A 27787-nucleotide genomic window follows, 5' to 3' on the forward strand; every position below is an offset into this window, starting at 1 on the left:
CTGGAAGGCTGGCTAGTGGGAAGTAAGGTTAAGGACTATACAGGATTGTATAATTTGATCATGAGAGAACAAATCCTTAACAACTGTCAAAACCAGCTACTGCACCAACACCTGGTTGATTCTGATCTGACTTCTCCCCAAGAATTGGGAAAGAAGGCAGATAGATGGGTCAGGACTAGAGTTAAGCAGAAAAACCAGAACCAGGGCGGTGATCAGAAAAAGGCAGACCAGAAGGGTAATGATCAGAAACAAAAAGACCAGAAGTCTTCACCAGGCCCCCAAAAGGCTCAGGGGGAGGGTGGTCCCAAAAAGGATAAAAAGAAAGATGGCCAAAAGAAACCACTAGTGTAGGTAGGTGCACACACCACACCCTCACTAGATCATGTCTCTGGGAGGAGATCAAGGAGATTCTCTCTCAGGAGGGACAGATCTGAGAAAGATCCCCTCTAGATATGATACCCTAACTTTTCAGGAGATGAGACAATTGTGTACCTCCAGAAAGCTAAAACAGGGTGCAAACCCTACCCTCCTTCAGCTAGTGCAGCTCCTAGAGGAATATGATGCTCTTAGGGCCTCACAGGCTGGTACCCTAGGTACAAGGGAGGGTCTACCCGCCACAGATGAGTCAGAGGGGACTTCAGATGAAGAGGTAGACAGCCAGGGCCAAGTAGGAAGATTTAGCCAGGCTAACCTAAGCTTACATGGGAGTTTGCATGGGGTCCCCCCATACAGGCCCCCAAGTGGGCTTAACCAGAGAAGCAGGAGAGACAGATCCCCTTCAAGGGAATCCATCCACTCCCATGTCTTTAGCATCTCTAATGCCTCTTCTCAAAGGGGAATGACTTCCCCACAGAGAAAAGAGCATGAAGCCAGAATGAGGGAAGCTAATCGAAGGATTGAGAGGGAAGAACTTGACCTTGCCAAGGAGAAGCTTGCTCTGGCTAGAGAGCAAAAGTTAAGTGGGTTAGAACCCACTGGTGGCAGCAATATCCCTAAGGATAGAGACAGGCACTATGATAATAGAAACCTGAGCAAGATTGTCCCTCCCTACAAGTGTGGGGATGACATCCACAAATGGATAACTGCTTTGGAGAGGGCTTGCAAAGTACAGCAGGTACCCCAAAGTCAGTGGGCAGCTATCTTGTGGCTCTCCTTCTCTGAGAAAGGTAGAGACAAGCTCCTCACAGTTAGTGATGAGGATGCAGACAATTACACTGTCCTGAAGAGTGCTCTAATTAATGGGTTTGGCCTAACCACTGAACAATACAGGTTGTTGTTCAGGGATACCCAGAAGACACAGACTCAGGACTGGACTGACTTTGTAGATTGTGCCACTAAGGCTCTGGAAGGCTGGCTAGTGGGAAGTAAGGTTAAGGACTATACAGGATTGTATAATTTGATCATGAGAGAACAAATCCTTAACAACTGTCAAAACCAGCTACTGCACCAACACCTGATTGATTCTGATCTGACTTCTCCCCAAGAATTGGGAAAGAAGGCAGATAGATGGGTCAGGACTAGAGTTAAGCAGAAAAACCAGAACCAGGGCGGTGGTCAGAAAAAGGCAGACCAGAAGGGTAATGATCAGAAACAAAAAGACCAGAAGTCTTCACCAGGCCCCCAAAAGGCTCAGGGGGAGGGTGGTCCCAAAAAGGATAAAAAGAAAGATGGCCAAAACAAAACATGGTGCAACTATTGTAAGTCCAACTCACATTGGTTTAGTGAGTGCACCAAAAAGGATAAGCCCCCAGCCACCATTGCCCCTAAGGCAACTGTACCCCTAGTTCAGCTGTAAGTGGTGGTTCCCAGCAAAAGGGTGTAGTAGGGTTAACCCTGGGAACTGAGGAGGATTCTGGCCTAGTCAGAATACCTACTCAGGCTGTTCTGATCTGTGATGGGGACTTAGCTTTGTCCTCTACTGTAGGCCCCAGTAACCTGGGCAAGTACAGACAGACTCCTTTTATCAACCAAAGAATGGCTCAGGCCTACAGGGACACTGGGGCTAGTGTCACAATGTTGACACCTGCCTTTGTGGACCCTGGACAGATCATACTAGGTGAGAACTACCTAGTGACCAACGCTAGCAATGCCACTACCTCCCATAGTGTGGCAATTGTTAACTTCTCCTGGGGAGGGGTAACTGGCCTCAAGAAAGTTGTTAGTTCAGACCTTCCTGTGGAGTGTTTACTGGGCAATGATCTTGAAACTTCAGTTTGGTCTGAAGTGGAGTATAGGACCCATGCAGAAATGCTAGGGATAGATGCACATGTCCTTGCTGTGACCAGGTCACAGGCCAAAAAGTGCACCACTGAACAAGTGCTGGATCCTGAAACTATGGACCAGTCACAAACCAAGAGAAAGAGCAGTAGGGTAAAGGCTGTGCCTGCCTCAGGCACTGGATCAGCCCTCACAGGAGGATGATTCTGAGAGCCCTGAAGGAACTGTCCTAGAAGAACTTGAACCTGATCAGGTTGAGTTTCTTGGGACAGGGGGACCTTCAAGGGCAGGTCTGAGGCAGGCACAATTAGACTGCCCCTCTCTTGAACCCCTCAGACAGCAGGCTGCTGCTGAGGCTGCAGGGAATGCTCAAGGTACCCATAGAGTTTATTGGGATGAAGGGCTGCTGTATTCAGAGGCTAGAGACCCCAAGCCTGGTGCATCCAGGAGGTTGGTCATACCACTGAAGTTCAGAGGCTTCCTTCTTACCTTGGCCCATGATATTCCCCTTGCAGGACACTTAGGCCAGAACAAGACTTGGGACAGGCTTGTCCCTCACTTTCACTGGCCCCATATGTCAGAAGATACCAAGGAGTTTTGTCGCTCCTGTGTCACCTGCCAAGCCAGTGGCAAATCAGGTGGCACCACAAAGGCCCCCCTCATACCACTACCTGTGGTGGGGGTTCCCTTTGAAAGAGTGGGCATAGATATTGTAGGACCAATGGACCCACAAACAGCATTTGGGCACAGATTCATACTGGTGATAGTGGACCATGCCACCAGGTATCCAGAAGCTATTCCCCTGAGGACCACAACAGCTCCTGTTGTGGCAAGGGCCCTACTTGGAGTATTCTCCAGAGTGGGCTTTCCAAAGGAGGTCATTTCTGACAGAGGTGCCAACTTCATTTCAGGATATTTGACTGCAATGTGGAAGGAGTATGGTGTGAACGACAAGTTCACCACACCCTATCACCCACAGTGCAATGGGCTTGTTGAGAGATTCAACAAGACCCTAAAGGGAATGATAAAAGGTTTACCAGACAAGCTTAAGCGAAGATGGGACATCCTTTTACCCTGCCTTCTGTTTGCTTACAGAGAGGTCCCACAAAAGGGGGTTGACTACAGCCCTTTTGAGCTTTTGTTTGGGCATCCTGTAAGAGGACCCCTATGTTTAGTGAGGGAAGGATGGAAGAGACCTCTCAGATAACCCAAACTTGATATAGTGGATTATGTACTTGGTCTCCGCTCCAGGATGGCAGAGTATATGAAGAAGGCTTCTAAAAACCTTGAGGCAAGCCAAGAACTCCAAAAAGCTTGGCATGACAAAAAGGCTGTACTGACTGTTTACCAGCCAGGGCAGAAAGTGTGGGTGTTGGAGCCAGTGGCCCCAGCAGCACTCCAAGACAAATGGTCTGGACCCCACACTATTGTTGAGAAAAAGGGAGAAGTCACCTACTTGGTGGGCCTTGGGACTCCCAGAAGCCCCCACAGGGTGCTTCATGTCAACAGATTGAAGGCATATGCTGACAGGGCAGACATGGGCTTACTCATGGCTACAGTTGAGGGGCAGGAGGAAGAGAGTGACCCTCTCCCAGACCTGTTGACTCAGAACCTTGATGATGGCTCAGTTGATGGTGTGGTCTTTTCTGACAGCCTCACTGTCCATCAGCAACAGGACTGCAGACAAGTTCTGCAATCCTACAGACATATGTTCTCTCTGACCCAAAGTCAGACAAACTGGTGCACCCATGAGGTGGACACTGGTGACAGTCTGCCTGTGAAGAGTAAAATCTACAGGCAACCTGACCATGTCAGGGACTGCATAAAAGTTGAGGTACAAAAGATGTTGGAGCTGGGAGTCATTGAACCTTCAGAGAGCCCTTGGGCTAGTCCTGTAGTTCTTGTGCCAAAACCTCACACCCAAGATGGTAAGAGAGAGATGAGGTTTTGCGTGGATTACAGAGGTCTCAATGCTGTCACTAGGACAGATGCCCACCCAATACCTAGGGCAGATGAGCTCATTGACAGACTGGCAGCTGCTAAGTGTTTGAGCACATTTGACCTGACAGCAGGCTACTGGCAAATCAGGCTAGCTGAGAATGCAAAGGCCAAAACTGCTTTCTCGACCCCAGGAGGACATTATCAATTTGTGGTAATGCCCTTTGGTTTGAAGAATGCACCTGCCACTTTCCAAAGGTTGGTGAATCAAGTCCTTACTGGGTTGGATGATTACTGTGCAGCTTATCTTGATGATATTGCCGTCTTTAGCTCCACCTGGGAGGATCACCTGGTCCACCTGAGGAATGTTTTAGAGGCCCTGCAAAAGGCAGGCCTCACTATCAAGGCCACTAAGTGCCAGATAGGGCAGAGCAAGGTTGTATACCTGGGCCACCTAGTTGGTGGGGGTCAGGTTCAACCACTGGAGAGCAAGATCCAGACCATAAAGGACTGGACTCCTCCAACTACCCAGACTCAGGTCAGAGCTTTCTTGGGCCTGACTGGGTACTACAGAAAGTTTGTTAAGGGTCCATTGTGACACCACTTAATGACTTGACCTCCAAGAAAATGCCAAAGAAAGTTCAGTGGACAGTAAGCTGTCAAAAAGCATTTGATGACCTGAAGCAGGCCATGTGCAGTGCACCTATTCTGAAAAGTCCAGACTACTCCAAAGAGTTTATTGTCCAGACAGATGCTTCTGAGTTGGGTGTGGGAGCTGTTCTTTCACAACTTAATATAGATGGTCAAGACCAGCCCATTGCTTTTATAAGTAGAAGGCTGACCCCTAGAGAGAAACGTTGGTCAGCTATTGAGAGGGAGGCCTTTGCTGTGGTTTGGGCCCTGAAGAAGCTGAGGCCAAACTTGTTTGGCACTCACTTCAAGATTCAGACAGACCATAAGCCCCTCTTGTGGCTAACTACATCAGATGAAGGGTGAAATTCCCAAACTTCTTAGGTGGTCCATTTTCCTACAGGGGATGGACTTCACAGTGGAACATAGACCTGGGACTGACCATGCCAATGCAGATGGACTCTCCAGATATTTCCACTTAGAACATGAAGACTCAACTGGTCAAGGTTAGTTTAATGTCCCTAAGTTTGGGGGGGGGGTTGTGTAGGAAAGTAGGGTCTGCTTTCTATGTTCACCCCCCACTTTTTGCTTTTGCTTTACTGGTTTTCGACTTAGATGTGGCTGTGGGCCTGCTAATCAGACCCACAGCCCTGCTGTTCTCTCTCTAAATTAATACTATGTACTTTAGGTGCATAACCTCATTGGATAGGATCACCTTATTGGCCCCTGTACAGTGTCCCTTAGGTACCCAGGGCATAGGTGTACCCTAGGCCTACCAGGGGCTGCAGCATGTATTATGCCACCCCTGGCCTGGCCTTCCATTATGACACAACTGGCTGATCACTCAGCTGGGGCAAGGTCGTGTAATCACCCCTTGCTTAGGTGTAGTATTCCTATACCTATCTTATATATAGACACATGTGTACCTATCAGCCACTCCTATGGCAGGCCTTAACAATCCTGGAGGCAGAGTGCTTGGTAACATGTGAGATGGTGCTCTAGCATGAGCTGAGCCTGTCTGCAGCTTTCGGAACCATGTCCTTATAGCTGTTCTATGATATAGCCTACCATATACTCTTAAAGTGCCTTATAATCTTAAACGGTTATGGTAACTATGGTTTGGCTGTATCAAAACATGTTGTGTAAGGTGTCTAACACTTTGGAATAATACCCCCATCCCATTTCTGGGGATGAGGATGTTATCCCTCCCTTCTAGAGGGAGAAGACATGTTGAAACCTACTTACCCGGTTAAAGTTAACCAGAGCCCCAGCATCACAAAATGGATGCTGCTGCCACGACACAAGTCTGACCTCCTGCTGCTGAGAGTGATCCCGGCAAGGGAGGCTTGGACAATAGGTTTCCTGCCTTGGGAGGTGCGAGCACCACCCCAGACAGGCCTTAGTGTATTGGGGCTTGGAGGGATGAATGAAACGAGACACTGCCTGGGGCACACAAGGTGTCCCATGCATAGTCCAGTTCAAACCGGTGCTGGGGCACACCAGCCCCAGTCCTGGTGCGAAACTGGACAAAGGGAAGGGGGTGTAACCACCCCCCTCCCAGGTCCCACCCATAAGGCGTGACCTAGCAGGCAACCCAGCCCCCCAGATTAGTATAAGTGTGGTAGCTGGGCCCCAGGAGATTAGATTATCCTGAACCTGCAACTTGAACAGAAACTCTGGACCTTCGACATTCGACGAAAGAAGAAGACTGAAGAATCTCCCTTGTGGCCAAGGAGTGGCTACCCTGTGCAAACAGGCACCATCAAGAGACTTACCCTTTGCTTTGCTGAAGTTCTACGAGGGACCGACTGCAGAGCCTGACCAGAGCCTTGACTTCCAGACTTCTCCGACCCTGATCCACATCCACAGCCAAGCTGAGATCCGTGGAGGCGACGAGAGACGTGGGACCGGCTACCTGGGAAAAGTGGCGAGTATCTTCCAGCGCAGCTTCTGAGGCACCCTCGAAGTTGTGCACCGGGGATTGAGAAGCCCCAACCCCAAGCACCATCTGCACTGAAGATCAGCCCCCCACACTCCACGAGTCCTGCGTGGGGCCCTTCTGCATATTCCTGCTTGCCGCGTCTGTCCGGTTGCTTGCCCGTTGGCTAGCGGCCTTTGCGACGACACACCTTCGAATCTTCACTGCTGGTTTGGCTCCTCCAGACTGGCTCCCGCTCCTCTGCAAAAGAGAAGCACCCCAGACCTTCCTGGTCTGCACCAGAAGCAAGTCCTCCATTCTTCGTGGGTTCCGCTTGCCAAGGCTTGGTGAGTCCTAGTTCGACTTTGACACCGCCGACAGCAAGAGCCTTCGTGGGACAGCTCGCCTCCTGGTCCTGGTCGTCCTCGACGTCTCCTGGTACCCGTGGCTGCTGAGACAAGCTTCACCCTTCACCTGCAATCTTCACGACATCACCTGGTTCCTTCCTGGTTCCACGTGGTCACTGGCTAGTGACCTTGACTCTGTCCCTTCTGCTTGCAGGTACCCTTCCTCCTTGATCCCGGCCTTGGGATCCACCGGACACTCTGCACTGACTGCCTGTCAGCAACTTTCCTTCAGGCATCCATAGAAGTCCACGACGAAACCCGACGCAAGTTCACACCTATGCACCCGCAGCCTGTGGGCTAGGTAACTTGGGTACTTTGGTGCTCACAAGGGTAGTGACTATCCTAGGGTCTAGTTTCCGAGTCTCGTCTTTCTAGTTTTACCAGAAGTGTCCTAAAACTGCTTATTACAACAGATATATACATATCTGTTGTGGTGTCCTTTTATTTAGTATTCAAGGGATTATATATGGTATCACAGCTGGCTTCACATCCCATTCAGAGTTTAGCCTAAGACTGCTCTTGTCCATGCTACCACTAGGATAGCTGGTCTATAAGGTTGACTTTACAACCAATCACCATAAGGGTTGTTTGGACTGATATAAGGTGTACACTAGAACTAGTGACATCATACATCACGCCAACTTCTCACAGCGATACCCCTCCCGTCTGGTCCACCAATCCTACAAACGGGCCTCCAACAACAACCGTGAGGCGTTACTTGAACCCAATGTACTCAAACCGGCACTTAACAAACTCACTTGTGTTAACACTGGTGTATTTTAAACGTAGGTTTGGTCCAACTTCCTCCTCCTTTGTTTTCATTCAAGAGAAGTGCCAACCTGCGTGACACATTAGTACATACACGCCCCAGGAACACAACGGTAGCTCCAACCAATACCTTGTGGCATTTGCCTCCAGTACAAGGACACTTTGCATGTGGCAGCTGTGCAGTGTGTCCACAAACCTCACATACCATTGAGATCGACTTAGGTATAGGCAAACCCTGGCGACAAACCAAGCACACAAATTGTAACAGCGAAAGGGTGATGTACCTGATTACATGGCCCTGTACAAAGAGGTATGTGGGCATGACGACCAGGAAAGTCAAGCTCAGAATAATGGAGCATAAAAGCACCATCAGGTGCAGAAGGCAATCGACTCGCTTGACTAATCATTTTGTTGAATTGAGTCACAAACCTGACGAGATTCAATGGACAATACTCGAGCAACCCTTTATTCCACCACATGTTACTGACATTTCAACTTTTCTTTTCAAAATAGAACAGCGGTGGGTATACAGGTGTTCTGCTCGATTTTCCCGGTCTTCTTGTATTAACAGGTTATTGAATGTGACTTCAGTCTCTTACCATTCAAGCCTAGGGGTTAGAGTAGTGAATGGAGCCTATTTACTAGGCACTTCGACATGATTCTGTGCTCTTCCCCATAGATCAGGGCTTGCACATATTTTTCTTTTCAAAATAGAACAGCGGTGGGTATACAGGTTACATAGTGACACAGTGGGTTTGAATGATGCCATCCCTTGGACTTCTTTTCATTGATATTTGCATTGAAAATTTAGGATCCTGCTTACTTCAGAGGGTAGTGGTTATATCTTGCACCATTGAGTATTGTTGGATCTATGGTTCAAGTCGGTGGTAGTGGTTATTCATCCATTTCTGCAACCCCCCCCCCCAACCATCAAGGCACGTTTAGGTTTGTTGGTTTTAAAATGATAACCAGATCCCTTACATTTATATTCTTTTTATGGGCTAACTTTGGCTTATTGCTTGGTCTTTTACTTCGCTGGGCCCCCAGCTTAACATCAGGGTTCGCTCTTCAGTTTTAAAATAATTTTTTAATTTCCAGCCCCTTTTTGTGAATTTGCACTTGGCTAAGTGATGAATTTTGTCCTGGCTTCGCACTTCACATACTTTTTGTATTGGCATGCCCTATTAAAAACCGGATGTGCTTCCGCACCCGTGTTTTATTGACGCTTTGTTGTTCATTTTTGTACAGAGTTGTCAACGGAGGGTATATCCATTGTCATTTATTAACATGTTTGTCCCGTGCACCGTACTAGCTTAAGCAGCGCGGTACTTAGACTACACATCCCAGGGAGCGCGAGTACCGGATGCAGCTCTGTGTTTACCAGAGTCTGCGTTACTCCGATCACGTGAGGAGGTCCCTCCTGTTGCGACGCTCCTCCCGCTAGCTTCCGGTTTGATTGCTGGCTACATTACGATGCGGTGGACATTGCCCCAGTACCGTTCGGTACAACCAGGAAGACCGCCCGGGGTAGCGACGGCCAGGTAGGCCATTGAATGTGTGTATCCTTGGTCAACAGTTTATCTCCAGCATGTTCAGTACCGTTGAGAACTTACAATACTGTGGCCAAATAGATTTATAACTTTTGCGCGTTTGTGTTTGCTGTTGAGTTGCTGATTGATACTGAACTCAGCTTTCAGCCGGCCTCGTGTCTGAGACCGTGACTGACTTGCTCTATTCTTATTGAGCACCCAGACGTGTTTGCAGATTACTAGTTTTTTATACTTACGCCCTGTATGTAAGAAAACTACTCTTTTTGAACTGTGTGCACACCGCTATAGGTGGCAGCCTATATCCGGGCGTTTCACTAGTTGAATTGTTACTGTAAACCCAGTGGTGACACTACATTGCAACACCTCGATGTTGTGTACCTAGGTACAGTCCCTTCTGCATTTTGGGTTTTTATACTGGCCTTGGCCCTTACCACGGACCGACCTTGGGGTATGCGAGTTCGGCAGTTTGCACCTCAAGTTAAATCAGTTTTCTTGAGTGATTTGGAGACACACATGGCAGTGAGCCAAGCTTTCGTTGTTTGTCAAAGATCGCAGTACTATCGACGAGATCTTTTTTCTATATTAGTTTGTCTTTGTTTGTTCCAATAGAGCGCTGCCTCACGCCCTGAGTTGCTACCAGGAGTGGAGGCGATTATCCCCGATTTAATACGGGTAAGCAGGTGTGTTGCAGACCTGACTGCATCAACCTTGTGAGTCACTATATGCTATGCCTTAAGACTATTTGCTGTATTGATATGTTTCCCCGTGTTCTGCTTTTCTTTTTTGTTTTGAACAGGTGACACATGAGAACCCTTGCAGTTCCACTTACTACTTGATGAGTAGGTATTTCTGTTGGTGGTATCGTTCCAGTTGAGTTTGGGATGAGATTCTTCTCAAGCCGTGATCAGAGAGTGTGATCGTTAATGGCTGAAACATGTTGACCATGTTTTTATCCTTTGACATCTAAGGATACTGAATAAACATAATTTTCTTTAGATAGTCAATTTTAATACACTATTCGTCCACACTGCACTTTACACGCTGTTCCACCACACGTTAGGCAGCTTCAGTCTTTGTATAGATTGGTCCATCCAGGGTGCTAAGATTAAGAAAATATCCGTGAGCTCCTCCTTTTTCATCAACGCAGGAGTTGTAGCTCCTTATCCACACTAGGTGTGGTTAAGAGGAGGCCCCATATGATGAAGCATGCCACCTCGGTGGGTGATGGGACTTTGTCCTCCTTATGAGGACTGTTTTTCTTAGAGCATCCAGACTTGTTTGCATTAGTATTTAGTATTGTTGCTTTAGACCCACAGATTCCTTGTTGTTTGATATATAGTGATTAGGGGATTTTTTCCGTGCAGGTCTTTAAACTTCCCCTTGACCCCCCTTTACCCACCGGTATTTTTGCGATTTGTGTGCAGCCTCGGCTGCGGGTCATTTTGAGCTTTACACGCGTTAACGTTCGCTGTGTTACGGTTGCGCTCTCTATATTTGTGTGTGTGTTTTGGTGCCTAGTGTTGTTTTGTTAAATCCTCACAATGGCTGATTTGGCTTGCCTAGCGTTCGATGAAGAAATGGCCAGACTAATTCTAACCACGACTCCTAGCATTATCGATACCACCATTATTACAGCAGGGAGCAATGGTGATGAGTGGTCCAAACTTCTCATCCTGAAAAAGTCACATACCTGGACGGGTATTTACGGGGCAATTATGACTGAGTATCTCCGGGGTAATTGTGCACCTACAGGCTTGATTGTCACCAATACCCCACGCCTCTTCCTACAAGATAAAGCTTTTCTCAAAGATTGGTCTCTTATCGCTTGGCGATGCACTCGCGACTGGTTGATTTTAATCATCAGTACCGCGAAGCGCATTGCCGATGCGATTCTGATTGAGATACAACTACTGGAGGGACAGATTAAGACCACACTGTCCAACGCTGTATTCAAGAAAAATCTTGAAGAGACTAATAAATCCAACAAGGAATTTAAAGACAGCGTTCTGGTCACAAAAATTGAAAAATTAAAAAAAGATCTGGCCAAATTTTCCCTAGAGAAAGTTTATCCCTATACACAAGAAAATTATACACCGCCCGCATTCAACAAGAAAGGCAGGAAATATGGATCTAACTACTCTACTTCGGGATCAGATGAATGGTCTAGTGACTCAGATTCGACGGAACAGGGACAGACACGCAATAGAGGGCGAGATTATAACCATAAGCGCAACTGGCGAGGTAACCAACAAGCCCACTGGTGGCATCCAGCCCCATGGCAATATCCTAACCTTCCTTTCAATCCTCAGATGATGCCCTTCAACCCCCCCGCCCCCCAGTTTTTTCCTAATCAGCCTTTTTTAGGACAGGGCCGGGGACGTTCCAGGGGAAGAAGAAGAGGACCACAAACACAGACACAGGTACATTGGAGCCACCCAACATCACCGAGGCACCTTCGCAGTACAACGAAGGGTCCTCAAGTGGCGGGACCCAGCAGCAACTAGTGGTCAATTTAAGCTCATATACTCTTACGGATATGGAAGATAAAGTCCTGAATAGAGGTTTGGGCTTTGTGCCTACCAACACGGGAGATCCATTTACCACACAATGCGAATTGGCTTGTTTCTTTCGCAGAATCAGACTTCATTTTTTCTTTCAAGCTAACGTCTATGATGATGTACAGTCTAATGATAGTGGGCTACGGGCCAAATCCACTTTCAATCCACCTACACATGCGTTGCCTGCTCATGTTCTTGCTTTTGAAACTGCTGTGTCTAATGATGTTTCTAAACTTCCGATTCCGGCCAAGGGAAATTATCAGAATCTTCCTAAACTTGAAAAACAAGCATTAACCACCCTCACGAAGAACAGTGATATCATCATTAAGCCCGCCGATAAGGGTGGAGCCATTGTGGTTCTTGATACGGTGGATTATAGGGCGGAGTGTCTGCGACAATTAAGAGATGAACGGTTTTACAAACCTCTCGCTGTGGACCCCACGCCCAGACTCAAGAAAGAGATCATTGAGTTGGTCGATGAGGCCAAACTTGAGGGTTGGATTTCATCACACGAGGCTCCATTTTTGGTAACTACATTTCCGGTGACACCGTATTTTTACGTGTTACCGAAAATACATAAGGCACAACGTCCTCCCCCTGGTAGACCGATCATATCAGGGCTTGGTTCACTTCTGGAACCTCTTTCTACATTTGTAGATGTTTTCCTGAGGCCTTTAGTCAAACTTATGCCTACCTACTTGCAGGATACGAAGGCTGTACTACAAATACTTCCTGAAATCAGGTTTGACACTGAGACAGATTTTCTTGTCAGTTTTGACGTAGAATCTTTGTATACATGTATACCACAGATTGAAACTCTCGCAGCAATCAGAGGCCTTTTGGATGACCAGTTAAAAGTGCCAAGTTCACCTGTTCCATTTTTTATGGACTGTGCTAGGTTGGCGATGACTGAGAATTTTTTCAAATATGAGGACCAGTTCTATCTCCAAATATCCGGTACATCAATGGGGAGCATTTTTGCCCCCAGTCTGGCCAACCTCTATGTACATCTATTCGAGCAGAAGAGTGTACTCAATGTAGACAATCCCTACCGGAATCACATCATAGAGTGGAAGCGTTATATTGACGATATTTTCGTCATATGGAGAGGTGACCTTCTCATTCTCAATGCATTCCATAGTTGGCTCAATTCTCAGAATGCTTTTCTGAAATTCACTATGGAAACCAGCAAACTCAGTCTCCCTTTTTTAGATCTTCGGATCTTTCCATGTGACAACGGATTGGGGAGTGAACTCTATACGAAGCCAATGGCTAGAAATTCCATCTTAAGATATGACAGTTTCCACCCCAAATCAACCCGAGAGGGTTTACCCTTCAGGCAATTTTTAAGGTTGAGACGAAATTGTTCTACAACTGAGAATTTTAGGAAACATGCCAACTCTCTGTCTAAGAATCTTCGGGACAGGCGACACCCCTCCCGTCTGGTCCGCCAATCCTACAAACAGGCCTCCAACAACAACCGTGAGGCGTTACTTGAACCCAATGTACTCAAACCGGCACTTAACAAACTCACTTGTGTTAACACCTTTAGTACACAGTCCAGTCAAATCCAAAAAATCATTCGGAAACACTGGCGTATTTTAAACGTAGGTTTGGTCCAACTTCCTCCTCCTTTGTTTTCATTCAAGAGAAGTGCCAACCTGCGTGACACATTAGTACACGCCCCAGGAACACAACGGTAGCTCCAACCAATACGTTGTGGCATTTGCCTCCAGTACAAGGACACTTTGCATGTGGCAGCTGTGCAGTGTGTCCACAAACCTCACATACCATTGAGATCGACTTAAGTATAGGCAAACCCTGGCGAGAAACCAAGCACACAAATTGTAACAGCGAAAGGGTGATCTACCTGATTACATGTCCCTGTACAAAGAGGTATGTGAGCATGATGACCAGGAAAGTCAAGCTCAGAATAATGGAGCATAAAAGCACCATCAGGTGCAGAAGGCAATCGACTCGCTTGACTAATCATTTTGTTGAATTGAGTCACAAACCTGACGAGATTCAATGGACAATACTCGAGCAACCCTTTATTCCACCACATGTTACTGACATTTCAACTTTTCTTTTCAAAATAGAACAGCGGTGGGTATACAGGTGTTCTGCTCGATTTTCCCGGTCTTCTTGTATTAACAGGTTATTGAATGTGACTTCAGTCTCTTACCATTCAAGCCTAGGGGTTAGAGTAGTGAATGGAGCCTATTTATTAGGCACTTCGACATGATTCTGTGCTCTTCCCCATAGATCAGGGCTTGCACATATTGCCTAGGGGATAGATTCGTTAGTATTAGGGATAACCTGTCCTGTAGTGAGGGTATTTCATGGAGCCGTGCTGAATTCAGGCCTGGTAGGCCTCAAACGGGAGAGACTCCATCTTTCTTTCTGCTCCGGCAGCTTGGGATTCTTCTAGGTCAAAAGTAATGTTTTAGTTATGAGGTGTTATTCGCTTGGAGAGAACCGGTTCAGGCCAGCCCTTATCGAAGGATTGTATTTTTCTTCATGCCGAAGACACTACATCAGGCCGGCCGGCTGGGAACGTGTCCTTGGTACGGGGAGGTACAAGAATTTGGTGGGCGGCAGGTTACGGGCCGGAATTTTCCATGAGGAAATGCACCTCTATATTAGTGAAAGTCTGAGGCAGTTACATGTTCAGTCCGTAGGCGGCATCTAGCCGTTATCAGTAAAGCTACTACTTATTCCAGGGAAGACAGACGCCATCTTGAAGGCGGAGAAGAACTGAGAGACAGATGCTTTCCTAACAGAATAACCAGAGAGGAGAGAGTAGCCGATAAGGAAGAGGTCCCAGTGACTCGGAGAAGGGTGATTCCAGGCGAGCCGAGGCACAGACGAGAAGGGAGCCTAGATGACCACTGAGTGCAGGCTACATACTACTAAGGTGATGTCGACCCTTTCTTATTAGAGTGTACAACTTAATCTTTCACTTTTCTTTGCAGGTTATGTGTCATATTGTAATGTTATGTGATCGTGTATGCAATGAGTAATAAAGTATCCAGTTTGTAGTGACCCAACATGTGCTGCGTGTTCTTGTATAAGAGGGTAGCCTATTCTTCTAGTCAGCTGCGGCTACATGAACAGATGTTAACCCTGATCAGGTAAGTGGTAACTGAATAAGGGAAAGAGGAGCCCCTCAAACCTGAGAACAGGCTATGCCCGAACTGGCAATCCTTGTGTGATCTGATGAATAGTGAGACTGATTCCCTTTTTGTATGTTATGGTGATCATAGGATGAACTGTTGTATGAGACTGCCGTCTAGGTAGAGAGGTCTGGATTCGTAGGGGATCGCGAGGCCGCCAATTGTGCTGAGACTGCCGTCTGGGTAGAGAGGTCTGGGTTCGTATGGGACCGCGATGCCGCCACTTGTGCTGATACTGTCGTATGGGCAGAGAGGTCTGGGTTCGTATGGGACCGCGAGGCCGCCACTTGTGATACTGTCGTATGGGCAGAGAGGTCTGGGTTCGTATGGGACCGCGAGGCCGCCACTTGTGATACTGTCGTATGGGCAGAGAGGTCTGGATTCGTAGGGGATCGCGAGGTCGCCGATTGTGCTGATACTGTCGTATGGGCAGAGAGGTCTGGGTTCGTATGGGACCGCGAGGCCGCCATTTGTGATACTGTCGTATGGGCAGAGAGGTCTGGGTTCGTATGGGACCGCGAGGCCGCCACTTGTGATACTGTCGTATGGGCAGAGAGGTCTGGGTTCGTATGGGACCGCGAGGCCGCCACTAGTGATACTGTCGTATGGGCAGAGAGGTCTGGATTCGTAGGGGATCGCGAGGCCGCCGATTGTGCTGATACTGTCGTATGGGCAGAGAGGTCTGGGTTCGTATGGGACCGCGAGGCCGCCATTTGTGATACTGTCGTATGGGCAGAGAGGTCTGGGTTCGTATGGGACCGCGAGGCCGCCACTTGTGATACTGTCGTATGGGCAGAAAGGTCTGGATCCGTATGGGATCGCGAGGCCGCCATTTGTGAGATCTTGGTATGCATAGTAGGAATCCCCCGTCCTTAGGTGATAGATTTATGTGGTTGTAGGATTGTAAATAGGTTCTAGGGAGGGGGTAACGTTCTGGCTGGGTTAGTGAGGCTCTGATGAGCGAGTTCTATCTGATCCGAAAACCCAAGCAGAACAACAGGTTACATAGTGACACAGTGGGTTTGAATGATGCCATCCCTTGGACTTCTCTTCGTTGAAATTTGCATTGAAAATTTAGGATCCTGCTTACTTCAGAGGGTAGTGGTTATATCTTGCATCATTGAGTATTGTTAGATCTATGGTTCAAGTCGGTGGTAGTGGTTATTCATCCATTTCTGCAACCCCCCCCCAACCATCAAGGCCCGTTTAGGTTTGTTGGTTTTAAAATGATAACCAGATCCCTTACATTTATATTCTTTTTATGGGCTAACTTTGGCTTATTGCTTGGTCTTTTACTTCGCTGGGCCCCCAGCTTAACATCAAGGTTCGCTCTTCAGTTTTAAAATATTTTTTTAATTTCCAGCCCCTTTTTGTGAATTTGCACTTGGCTAAGTGATGAATTTTGTCCTGGCTTCGCGCTTCAAATACTTTTTGTATGGGCATGCCCTATTAAAAACCGGATGTGCTTCCGCACCCGTGTTTTATTGACGCTTTGTTGTTCATTTTTGTACAGAGTTGTCAACGGAGGGTATATCCATTGTCATTTATTAACATGTTTGTCCCGTGCACCGTACTAGCTTAAGCAGCGCGGGACTTAGACTACACATCCCAGGGAGCGCGAGTACCGGATGCAACTCTGTGTTTACCAGCGTCTGCGTTACTCCGATCACGTGAGGTGGTCCCTCCTGTTGCGATGCTCCACCCGCTAGCTTCTGGTTTGATTGCTGGCTACATTACGATGCGGTGGACATGGCCCCAGTACCGTTCGGTACAACCAGGAAGACCGCCCGGGGTAGCGACAGCCAGGTAGGCCATTGAATATGTGTATCCTTGGTCAACAGTTTATCTCCAGCATGTTCAGTACCGTTGAGAACTTACAATACTGTGGCCAAATAGATTTATAACTTTTGCGCGTTTGTGTTTGCTGTTGAGTTGCTGATTGATACTGAACTCAGCTTTCAGCCGGCCTCACGTCTGAGACCGTGACTGACTTGCTCTATTCTTATTGAGCACCCAGACGTGTTTGCAGATTACTAGTTTTTTATACTTACGCCCTGTATGTAAGAAAACTACTCTTTTTGAACTGTGTGCACACCGCTATAGGTGGCAGCCTATATCCGGGCGTTTCACTAGTTGAATTGTTACTGTAAACCCAGTGGTGACACTACATTGCAACACCTCGATGTTGTGTACCTAGGTACAGTCCCTTCTGCATTTTGGGTTTTTATACTGGCCTTGGCCCTTACCACGGACCGACCTTGGGGTATGCGAGTTCGGCAGTTTGCACCTCAAGTTAAATCAGTTTTGTTGAGTGATTTGGAGACACACATGGCAGTGAGCCAAGCTTTCGTTGTTTGTCAAAGATCGCAGTACTATCGACGAGATCTTTTTTCTATATTAGTTTGTCTTTGTTTGTTCCAATAGAGCGCTGCCTCACGCCCTGAGTTGCTACCAGGAGTGGAGGCGATTATCCCCCGATTTAATACAGGTAAGCAGGTGTGTTGCAGACCTGACTGCATCAACCTTGTGAGTCACTATATGCTATGGCTTACGACTATTTGCTGTATTGATATGTTTCCCCGTGTTCTGCTTTTCTCTTTTGTTTTGAGCAGGTGACACATGAGAACCCTTGCAGTTCCACTTACTACTTGATGAGTAGGTTTTTCTGTTGGTGGTATCGTTCCAGTTGAGTTTGGGATGAGATTCTTCTCACCCTGCCTTTATTCTTTCATTTTGTTGCAGTAGTAACAATTGGTCCTGAAGAAAGCCATGATCAGAGAGTGTGATCGTTAATGGCTGAAACATGTTGACCATGTTTTTATCCTTTGACATCTAAGGATACTGAATAAACATAATTTTCTTTAGATAGTCAATTTTTATACACTATTCGTCCACACTGCACTTTACACGCTGTTCCACCACACGTTAGGCAGCTTCAGTCTTTGTATAGATTGGTCCATCCAGGGTGCTAAGATTAAGAAAACATCCGCGAGCTCCTCCTTTTTCATCAACGCAGGAGTTGTAGCTCCTTATCCACACTAGGTGTGGTTAAGAGGAGGCTCCATATGATGAAGCATGCCACCTCGGTGGGTGATGGGACTACGTCCTCCTTATGAGGACTGTTTTTCTTAGAGCATCCAGACTTGTTGGCATTAGTATTTAGTATTGTTGCTTTAGACCCACGGATTCCTTGTTGTTTGATATATAGTGATTAGGGAATTTTTTCAGTGCAGGTCTTTAAACTTCCCCTTGACCCCCCTTTACCCACCGGTATTTTTGCGACTTCTTACAGCTACCCATACCTGAACCATAAAAACACCGGATAAGCCCTTACCACTACCCTTCTCTAAACCATACGAACACCTAATACCCCTTAATGCTGCCATCATGGAACCATAAAGGTCCTTCCTACCCCTTAATGCTACCCCTCCCTAAACCCTATCAAACAATTGTTACCCTATAACACTACCATTCCCTGAATCCTGAAAACTCCATGTTACCCAACCTAAACCCTTACAAATCCCATAACACTACATTTCCCAGAAACCCTACAAACCATTTACTACCATTTAATGCTACCCATCTCTTAACCCTAAAAATGTCTTACTTCCCCATAGTGCTCCCGTACTTGAACCCTAACAACTCCTCAATACTCAGCAATGCTACCCTTCTCTGAAGCCAAAACACCCCTTACTACTCATTAGTGCTAACCTTTGTATGTATGTGTATTTCTATAGCTTGAACCTAAGCTAAAGGCAATGGAGCCCTGTAAAAAGTCAAAGACAAGTATGAATTCAGTGAGTGATTGAAAAAGTGCCCTTTCCTGAACCCTTCAAACTTCTTACTGCCCCTTAACGCTATTCTTTCCTGAAATCTAAACAAGCTTTGGCATAGCCAATAGGTCTCGCTTTTGGGACCTTCTAAGTATTTAGTTATGCAGCACAATATCCTTGGTGCAACCACATCAACTGTTGCATGGCTAAACACTTATAAGGTCCCAAAGGCGAGACCTATTGGCTATGCAAATGCTTGGTGTGGTTGTGTGTGTGGTTGTGTGTGTGTGGTTGTGTGTGTGTGTGCGTGGTTGTGTGTGTGTGGTTATGTGTGTGTGGTTGTGTGTGTGTGTTTGTGTGTGTGTGTGTGTGTGGTTGTGGTTGTGTGGTTGTGTGGGTGGTTGTGTGTGTGTGGTTGTGTGGTTGGGTGTGTGTGTGTGGATGGTTGTTTGGTTAGTTGTGTGGGTGGTTGTGTGTGTGTGTGGATGTGTGGTTGGGTGTGTGTGTGTTTGTGTGTGTGTTTGTGTGTGTGTTTGTGTGTGTGGCTGTGTGTGTGGTTGTGTGTGTGGTTGTGTGTGGTTGTGTGGCTGTGGTTGTGTGTGGTTGGTTGTGTGTGGTTGTGTGTGTGGTTGTGTGTGTGTGGTTGTGTGTATGTGTGGCTGTGTGTGTGTGTGTTTGTGTTTATGTGGTTGTGTGTGTGTGTGTGGTTGTGTGTGTTTGTGTGGTAGTGTGTGTGTGTGGTTGTGGTTGTGTGTGTGTGGTTGTGTGTGTGTGGTTGTGTGTGTGTGTGTGTGGTTGTGTGTGTGTGGTTGTGTGTGTGTGTGGTGTGTGTGTGTGTGGTTGTGTGTGTGTGGTGTGTGTGTGGTTGTGTGTGTGTGTGGTTGTGTGTGTGTGGTTGAGTGTGGTTGTGTTTGTGTGGTTGTGTGTGGTTGTGTGTGTGTGGTTTGTGGTTGTGGGTGTGTGTGGTTGTGGGTGTGTGTGGTGGTGTGTGTGGTTGTGGGAGTGTGGTGTGTGCTTGTTGGGTGTGCGCGGTTGGGTGTGCGCGGTTGGGTGTGCGCGGTTGGGTGTGTGGTTGTGTGTGTGGTTGTGTGTGTGGTTGTGTGTGTGGTTGTGTGTGGTTGTGTGTGGTTGTGGGTATGTGGTTGTGTGTGGTTGTGGGTGTGGTTGTGGGTGTGGTTCTGGGTGTGGTTGTGGTTGTGTGTGTGTGTGGTTGTGTGTGTGTGTGTGTGTGTGGTTGTGTGTGTTGTGGTTGTGTGTGTGATTGTGGTTGTGTGTGTGGTTGTGGGTGTGTGGTTGTGTGTGTGGTTGTGTGTGTGGTTATGTGTGTATGTGGTTATGTGTGTGTGGTTGTGTGTGTGTGGTTGTGTGTGTTGTGGTTGTGTGTGTGGTTGTGTGTGTGGTTGTTTGTGTGGTTGTGTGTGTGGTTGTGTGTGGATGTGGTTGTGTGTGTGTGTGGTTGTGTGTGTGGTTGTGTGTGTGGTTGTGTGTGGTTGTTTGTGTGGTTGTGTGTGTGTGGTTGTGTGTGGTTGTGTTTGTGGTTGTGTGTGTGTGGTTGTGTGTGGTTGTGTGTGGTTGTGTGTGTGTGGTTGAGGTTGTGTGGTTGTGCATGTAGTTGGGTGTGTGGTTGTGTGTGTGGTTGTGTGTGTGGTTGGGTGTGGGGTTGGGTGTGGTTGTGTGTGGTTGTGTGTGTGGTTGTGTGTGTGTGGTTGTGTGTGGTTGTGTGTGGGGTTGTGTGTGTGGTTGTGTGTGTGGTTGTGTGTATGTGTGTTTGTGTGTGGTTCTGTGTGTGTGTGTGTGTTTGTGTGTGTGGGGTTGTGTGTGTGATTGTGTGTGTGTGGTTGTGTGGGGGGTTGTATGTGGGGTTGTGTGTGTAGTTGTGTGTGTGGTTGTGTGTGGGTGTGTGTATGTGTGGTTGTGTGTGGTTCTGTGTGTGTGGTTGTGTGTGTGTGGTTGTGTGGTTGTGTGTGTGGTTGTGTGTGGTTGTGCATGTGGTTGTGCGTGTGATTGTGTGTGTGTGGGGTTGTGTGTGGTTGTGTGTGTGGTTGTGTGTGTGGTTGTGGGTGTGATTGTGTGGTTGTGGTTGTGGTTGTGTGTGTGTGGTTGTATGTGTGGTTGTGGTTATGTGTGTGTGGTTGCGCGTGTGGTTGTGGTTGTGTGTGTGGTTGTGTGTGTGGTTGTGTGTGTAGTTGGGTGCGTGGTTGGGTGTGGGGTTGTGTGTGGTTGTGTGTGGTTGTTTGTGTGGTTGTGTGGTTGTGTGTGTGTGGTTGTGTGGTTGTGTGTGTGGTTGTGTATGGTTGTGTGTGTGGTTGTGTGTGGGGTTGTGTGTGGGATTGTGTGTGTGGTTGTGTGTGTGTAGTTGTGGTTGTGTGTCTGTGGTTGTGTGTGTGTGGTTGTGGTTGTGTGTGTGCGTGTGGTTGTGCGTGTGGTTGTGGTTCTGTGTGTGGTTGTGGTTGTGGTTGTGTGTGTGGTTGTGGTTGTGTGTGTGGTTGTGGTTGTGTGTGTGGTTGTGTGTGTGACAGTAATACTAAAAGCATCTCAAAATAAAGGAACACAAACATCGAGTTTGTGGAAAGAGAAAGCACGTTGTAAGTCAAACGGGTCAGCAAAGCATTAACACAACAACAAAACAAACAAGATCACTTAGCGAAGACTGAGGGCTGATAATGGATACACACAGCCCATCATCTTAAGAGTTCTATTGCAGCCAATGTGCACTCAAACCTGCCCCCTCCTTGTGAGTTGCACCCCATATTTCATGAGTTGTAACTGCTGCACCCACCATAACGCTTTGAGATCTAAAGCGCTACATAGGTCTAATCGATTAACCAATCGCCAACATGCTGTGCTTTTCAAGATAATGTGTCAAAAGTTTCCAGCTTCCTCATCATGTCCTCATGAAAGCGCCAACGAAAGGTCTCCCTGAATGGTGCAACGGACATGAAGCAGCCGCTGCGATCAGAAATAAACACTGTAAACGTTGTCCAGTTTCACAGTAACATTTCCTTAATGTTCTTTAAGTCACAAAACAGTAATACTAAAAGCATCTCAAAATAAAGAAACACAAACATCGAGATTGTGGAAAGAGAAAGCACATTGTAAGTCAAACAGGCGCAGCAAGGCATTAACACAACAACATGTTCTTTGATGTTCTTTGAACGAGAACATCAAAGGGGCGCCGCGAAAGTGATAGCGGGCGAAAATGAAAGTGATCGCTCCTAAGCGCGTGCCCGCGCACATGCATTGTAGCTCTAGGCTGGCCATGGTAGCATTTTTTGAGCCCTCGCAAAAAGTCTCGCCAGACCAGTGCAGGCGAGACCTAAAAATGACTTTCATCCTTTAGTAGTGTGTGTGGTTGTGTGTGTGGTTGTGTGTGTGGTTGTGTGTGTGTGTGGTTGTGTGTGTGTGTGGTTGTGTGTGTGTGGTTGTGTGTGTTGTGGTTGTCTGTGTGTGGTTGTGTGTGTGGTTGTGGTTGTGTGTGTGGTTGTGTGTGTGGTTGTGGTTTTGTGTGTGGTTGTGTGTGGGTGTGGTTGTGTGTGGGTGTGGTTGTGTGTGTATGGGTGTGGTTGTGTGTGTGGTTGTGCGTGTGGTTGTGTGTGGGGTTGTGTGTGTGGTTGTTTGTGTGGTTGTGTGTGTGTGGTTGTGTGTGTGGTTGTGTGTGTGTGGTTGTGTGTGGTTGTGTGTGTGTGGTTGTGGGTGTGGTTGTGCGTGTAGTTGGGTGTGTTGTTGTGTGTGTGGTTGGGTGTGGGGTTGTGTGTGGTTGTGTTTGGTTGTGTGTGTGGTTGTGTGTGTGGTTGTGTGTGTGGTTGTGTGTGGCTGTGTGTGGGGTTGTGTGTGTGGTTGTGTGTATGTGTGGTTGTGTGTGGTTCTGTGTGTGGTTGTGGTTGTGTGTGGTTGTGGTTGTGTGTGTGTGTGGTTGTGTGTGTGTGTGGTTGTGTGTGTGTGTGTGGTTGTGTGTGTTGTTGTATTTGTGTGGTTGTGTGTGTGGTTGTGTGTGTGGTTGTGTGTGTGGTTGTGTGTATGTGTGGTTGTGTGTGGTTCTGTGTGTGTGGTTGTGTGTGTGGTTGTGCGTGTGGTTGTGAGTGTGGTTGTGCATGTGGTTGTGTGTGTGGTTGTGTGCATTGTAGCTCTAGGCTGGCCATGGTAGCATTTTTTGAGCACTCACAAAAAGTCTCGCCAGACGAGCGCATGCGCTGGGTCAGGCGAGACCTGAAAAACCATTAGTACTAGCCCAGTAATGCTGTCCTTCCATGAACCCTAAAAATCCCTTATTACTCCTGACAGCTACCATTTCCTAAACCCTAAAACCCATACTATTTCTTAATGCCGCCCATCCCTTAAATATAAAGACCTTTATTACTCATTAACATTACGTATCCCTGAACCGTAAACTGCTGTTCCAACTTCTTAATGCTATGCTTCCCTGAAGCCTAAAAACATCTCACTATTCCTTAACACTACCCTTTGTTAACATTAAAACCCTTTACTACCCCTGGATGCTACCCTACTGGAACCCTAAAAATCTCTTACTATCGCTTATCGCTACATTTCCTTGAAGCCTAAGCACCCTTTTATACTCCCTAATGATACTTTTCTCTGAACCCTAAAAACCCTGTAATGCTACCCTTTCCTGAACCCTACAAACCCTGTACAATGCCTTAATACTAAAATTACTGAACCCAAAACATCCATCCTACCCCATAATGCTACCCTTCCTTGAACCCTAAAAACGAATTACTACCCCTTATGGTACAGATGCCTAACACCTAAAAGCCCATACTACCCCTTAACCCCTTAATAATACCTTTCCCTGAACCCTAAGAACCCTTACTACTTCTTAATGGTATGCTTTCCTCAACCCTAAAAACTACTTACTACCCCTTAGCGCTACCCTTCTGTTTACCTTAAAACCCTTTACTACCCCTTGACGCTACCCTTCTCGGAACCCCAAAACCTCTTGCTACTGCTTAACATTACACTTCTGTGAACCCTAAACTACCCTTACTGTTTCTCAAGGATGCCCTTCCTTAAATACCACAATGTTCTTAATGCCGCCCTTCCCTGAACACTACTAACCCCTTACTATGCTTTAATACGACCCATCATTTAACACTAACAACCTATTATTACCCCTTAATGGTACAGATCCCTGAAGCATAAGAGCCCTGACCACCCTTAGTGATACCTTTCCCTGAACCCTAAAAAGCTGTTACTATCCTTTAACGCTATCCTTGCCTCAACCCGAAAAACTCCTTACTACCCTGTAACGCTATTCTTCCCGAATCTCTACATGCTCCTTTCTATCCCTTAATGCTACCCTTTCCTGAACTCTACAAAATCCATGCTCCCCTTATCGTTCACACAGGGACCCTGCCTGCTGAAAGCAGGGCGAGTCTAAGGATGAAATACTGAGAAGAATCAAATTGCTAATTCTCCTGGTAATTCCTCATTTCTAAGGAGACCCTCTGGGTCTAATTTGATCCTTGTTATTTCTATCACTACCCTCCTCACTGGCCTCCTGTATCGGGAACTCTAGGGAGGAGGTACCAGGTGACATAAGGGAGATCATTAGTAGCCTCATAATGGTAATGGAAAAGCTTACCTCTTTGAAGAGTTAGAAGAATATTTTTAGGGCATCAGTGGACGCTCTTTCAGGACTACATTGGGATGTTTGTGTACAGTGGAGCTGTGCTGCATTGCCATTTGGAAGAAATGAGCACCGCCCCACTGATACAGTCATTTCCAGAATGTTGGATGTTTGCTGCTATACCACAATTGGGTAAGACTGTTACCAACAACAGCTATCATGGCATTACCACAAAATTAAAGATAACGGTGAAAGCATTGTTTCTGTCTCTTATTCCGGAATTATCTGTGTAAAATTAGGACAAGCTGTTTGCTCATGCTAATGCTATACTTTAGTGCAAGTGTCCTTGCATAAAATTATTATTTTTTTTTAAATCTTTTTATTAACTTTGCTCAAGGTCTCATACAGTACATAGCAGTGATCAGAAGTCTCATAAACCAACAGCATGACATAACACAAATGAGGATCAAAGGGACAACCAAAGGGGCCCGCTACTACTGCCCCCCCCCCCCACCTCCCGAGGATCGGTACTTGCACCATGGGCCCCACACCCTCCTCCATTTCTTCACACAACTTGCATCAATTTTTGATGTGAGGAAGCATTTTCCTGTAACATAATAACATGAAAAACACAAGTGGCTTGAGCAATAGACGCTCACTTTTTGGCCGTTCTCGTTATTCGCACCCACTTGTGGTAAACTTTTACTGCAAGTGCCATGCAATTACATGATGTGGTGTAATTTAAAATTCGCCCAGGCCTAGCTTTAATGTGATAAACAATATTTGTGCATAAAATTTATGCAAATAGCATTTGGAAATGTCTATGTTTACATTTGCTGGTACTCTAAAGCCAGATCTATTGGCTTTGTCAATGCCTGTTTTTGTTACATGTTCACAACCTTTTAACTCTGTGGAGGGGGAGCTTTGTTCCTGTTTTCCACCACAAACAAGTTCACCATCAGTGGTAGAGTGAGGTGAATTTTGAGGCCGGCAGTTCATGGTCATTCATATTCTCAAATACAGGGAGAAGGAAAATAAACAAAGATTCACTTTGGTCAGAGACACAGCATTACATCAAATTTTAAACTCAAACTATTTGAGGTTTCACCTTGTTGGGACAGAAAAGTGTCTTGTATGTTAACAGATGTGTACCCTGCCCTGAGTGCTCCAGCTGCAACAATCTCTGGATCTCTCATGTTGATTTTTGTTGTCATGGGCCAGCATGAATCATGCATGTGCGCCATGACATAGGCCTATCTCATGGATTGTGGTTTAGTTGGACTGAGAGGGGCACCCAAAGCGCCACCATCATAGTGGTGACAGGGTACTGCCTTTGCCAGGAGTTAAGAGGCACAGTTCTGGCCGTGGTAGCATGAGTGTAGTGATCAGCAGAAGTGATCATGACTTTTTCCTGTATCACTAGAGTGAAGCCTACAAGCTCACTCATGAAAGTTATGCTGCTGGGTGCTTAACTGCCTACATCAAGTGGAGCGACTTCTGTTGGTCATCAGACCTAGGACCCACACCGACTCCCTCCGACCATGACAGAAACCTCAGAATCATCATTGACAACAAGCTCACCATGAAATTACAGATCAATGCCATCTCGTCCGCCTGCTTCCTCACTCTGTGCATGCTATGTAAGATCTTCAGGTGGCTACCCCCACAAACAAGACGAGCCATGACACAGACCCTCATCACCAGCCGACTGGACTACGGCAACGCCCTCTATGTAGGAATCGCTGCACAGCTCCTAGAGAGACTTCAGACCATACAGAACACAAGAGCCAGACTCATCCTGTGTCTTCCCCGACGAACCCACATCACACGCCACCTCAGACAACTCCACTGGCTCCCCGTAAATCTACCGAAGCAGAAGTGGAGGACTCTCCTTCTTCCACATCACAGCAAAGACCTGGAACAGTCTCCCCACACACTTCCAGACCATTACCTCATTTCCGGAATTCTGAATGGCCCTCAAGACCTGGCTGTTCGAATTAGCCTCCGAGACTACCCTGTAGGTTGATTAGCCTCGCTTTATAAAACCTGATTTATTTTATAATTTTATATAGCGCTGAATCACCCCGAGGGGTATCTCTGCGCTTGTAACAGATATACGACCCTATCAAACGAGTTAGAAGAGATATGTTTTGATTAGCTTTCTAAACTGGAGGAGGGTCATATTTCAGCGTGAAGATATTGCGGAAGGCTATTCCAAAAACTCGGAGCTTGGTAAGAGAAAGCTTTACCTCCAGTGCGTGCCTTCTTAATTCTGGGAATCGAAAGAAGTCTCTTAGATCCAGATCTAAGTGAGCATCCAGGAGTGTAGATATTAAATTGCCTGGCAAGATAAGAGGGACTAAGCTTATTTAAGGCCTTAAAGATCATACATCCTATCTTAAATTCTACTCTTTTTTTCACTGGAAGCCAGTGAAGCTTTAGTAACAAAGGCAGAGAAGGAGTCCTAGGCGGTAAGCCCGTCAATAGGCGGGCTTCCGTGTTTTGTATAACTTGCAATTTTCCCAATGAGGCTACATTCGTAGAAAAAAGCAGAGCATTACAATAATCAATTCTGCTCATAATCAGGGCCTGAATCAAAGTCTTCCTGGTGGAGATTGATTGATTGATTGAGTTAGTATGTGGCACTGTGCAGCACATGCGCGTTGTGTGCATGTGCTGGATGTATGTGTATCTGTAAACGGTGCAATACATAGAAGACTCTGGGTTCTATTTTGGGAGATCCAGGGCTGAGTGGTTGAGCATGAGGAGGTAGAGGAAAACCCCAGACAGATTTGTGGATTTATGCCTTCCTGTGACCTGGGTACACACACTGGAGGGAAAAGAGCCTGGCTCTTCAGTACACCTCAAAGGGTCATCTTTGATTCAGAGAGAGGTCACTGGAGAAAGACCTGGGCACATCTCATGAAGGTGATGTGGCTGAATAGAAAATCATAATTTGTAGGGCTGGGGGCCTTGGGTAACCTTTCGATGCACATATCACTGTGGCTGACATCCAGATGTGAACCTCTACTCACTCCAATGGCCTGTATTGTGGGGTTATTAGATTTAAAGTTTTGGCATCGCTGCTGCTGTGACAGATTGCTTTCTGAAGAAAGGGCAGAACATAGGATGGGCACTTCAAAAGAAAGAAGCAGAGCCCCAACATAAACTCCGACAATAAAAAAACATTTTGTGTCTTGACATGGACCATATGAAGGGGAGCTCGAGGCCCCCAAAATTGTCAACTGCCACGGAGCCAGTCGGGCTG

Source organism: Triturus cristatus, chromosome 6, assembly GCF_964204655.1.
Source record: "Triturus cristatus chromosome 6, aTriCri1.1, whole genome shotgun sequence".
NCBI classification, from domain to species: Eukaryota; Metazoa; Chordata; class Amphibia; order Caudata; family Salamandridae; genus Triturus; species Triturus cristatus.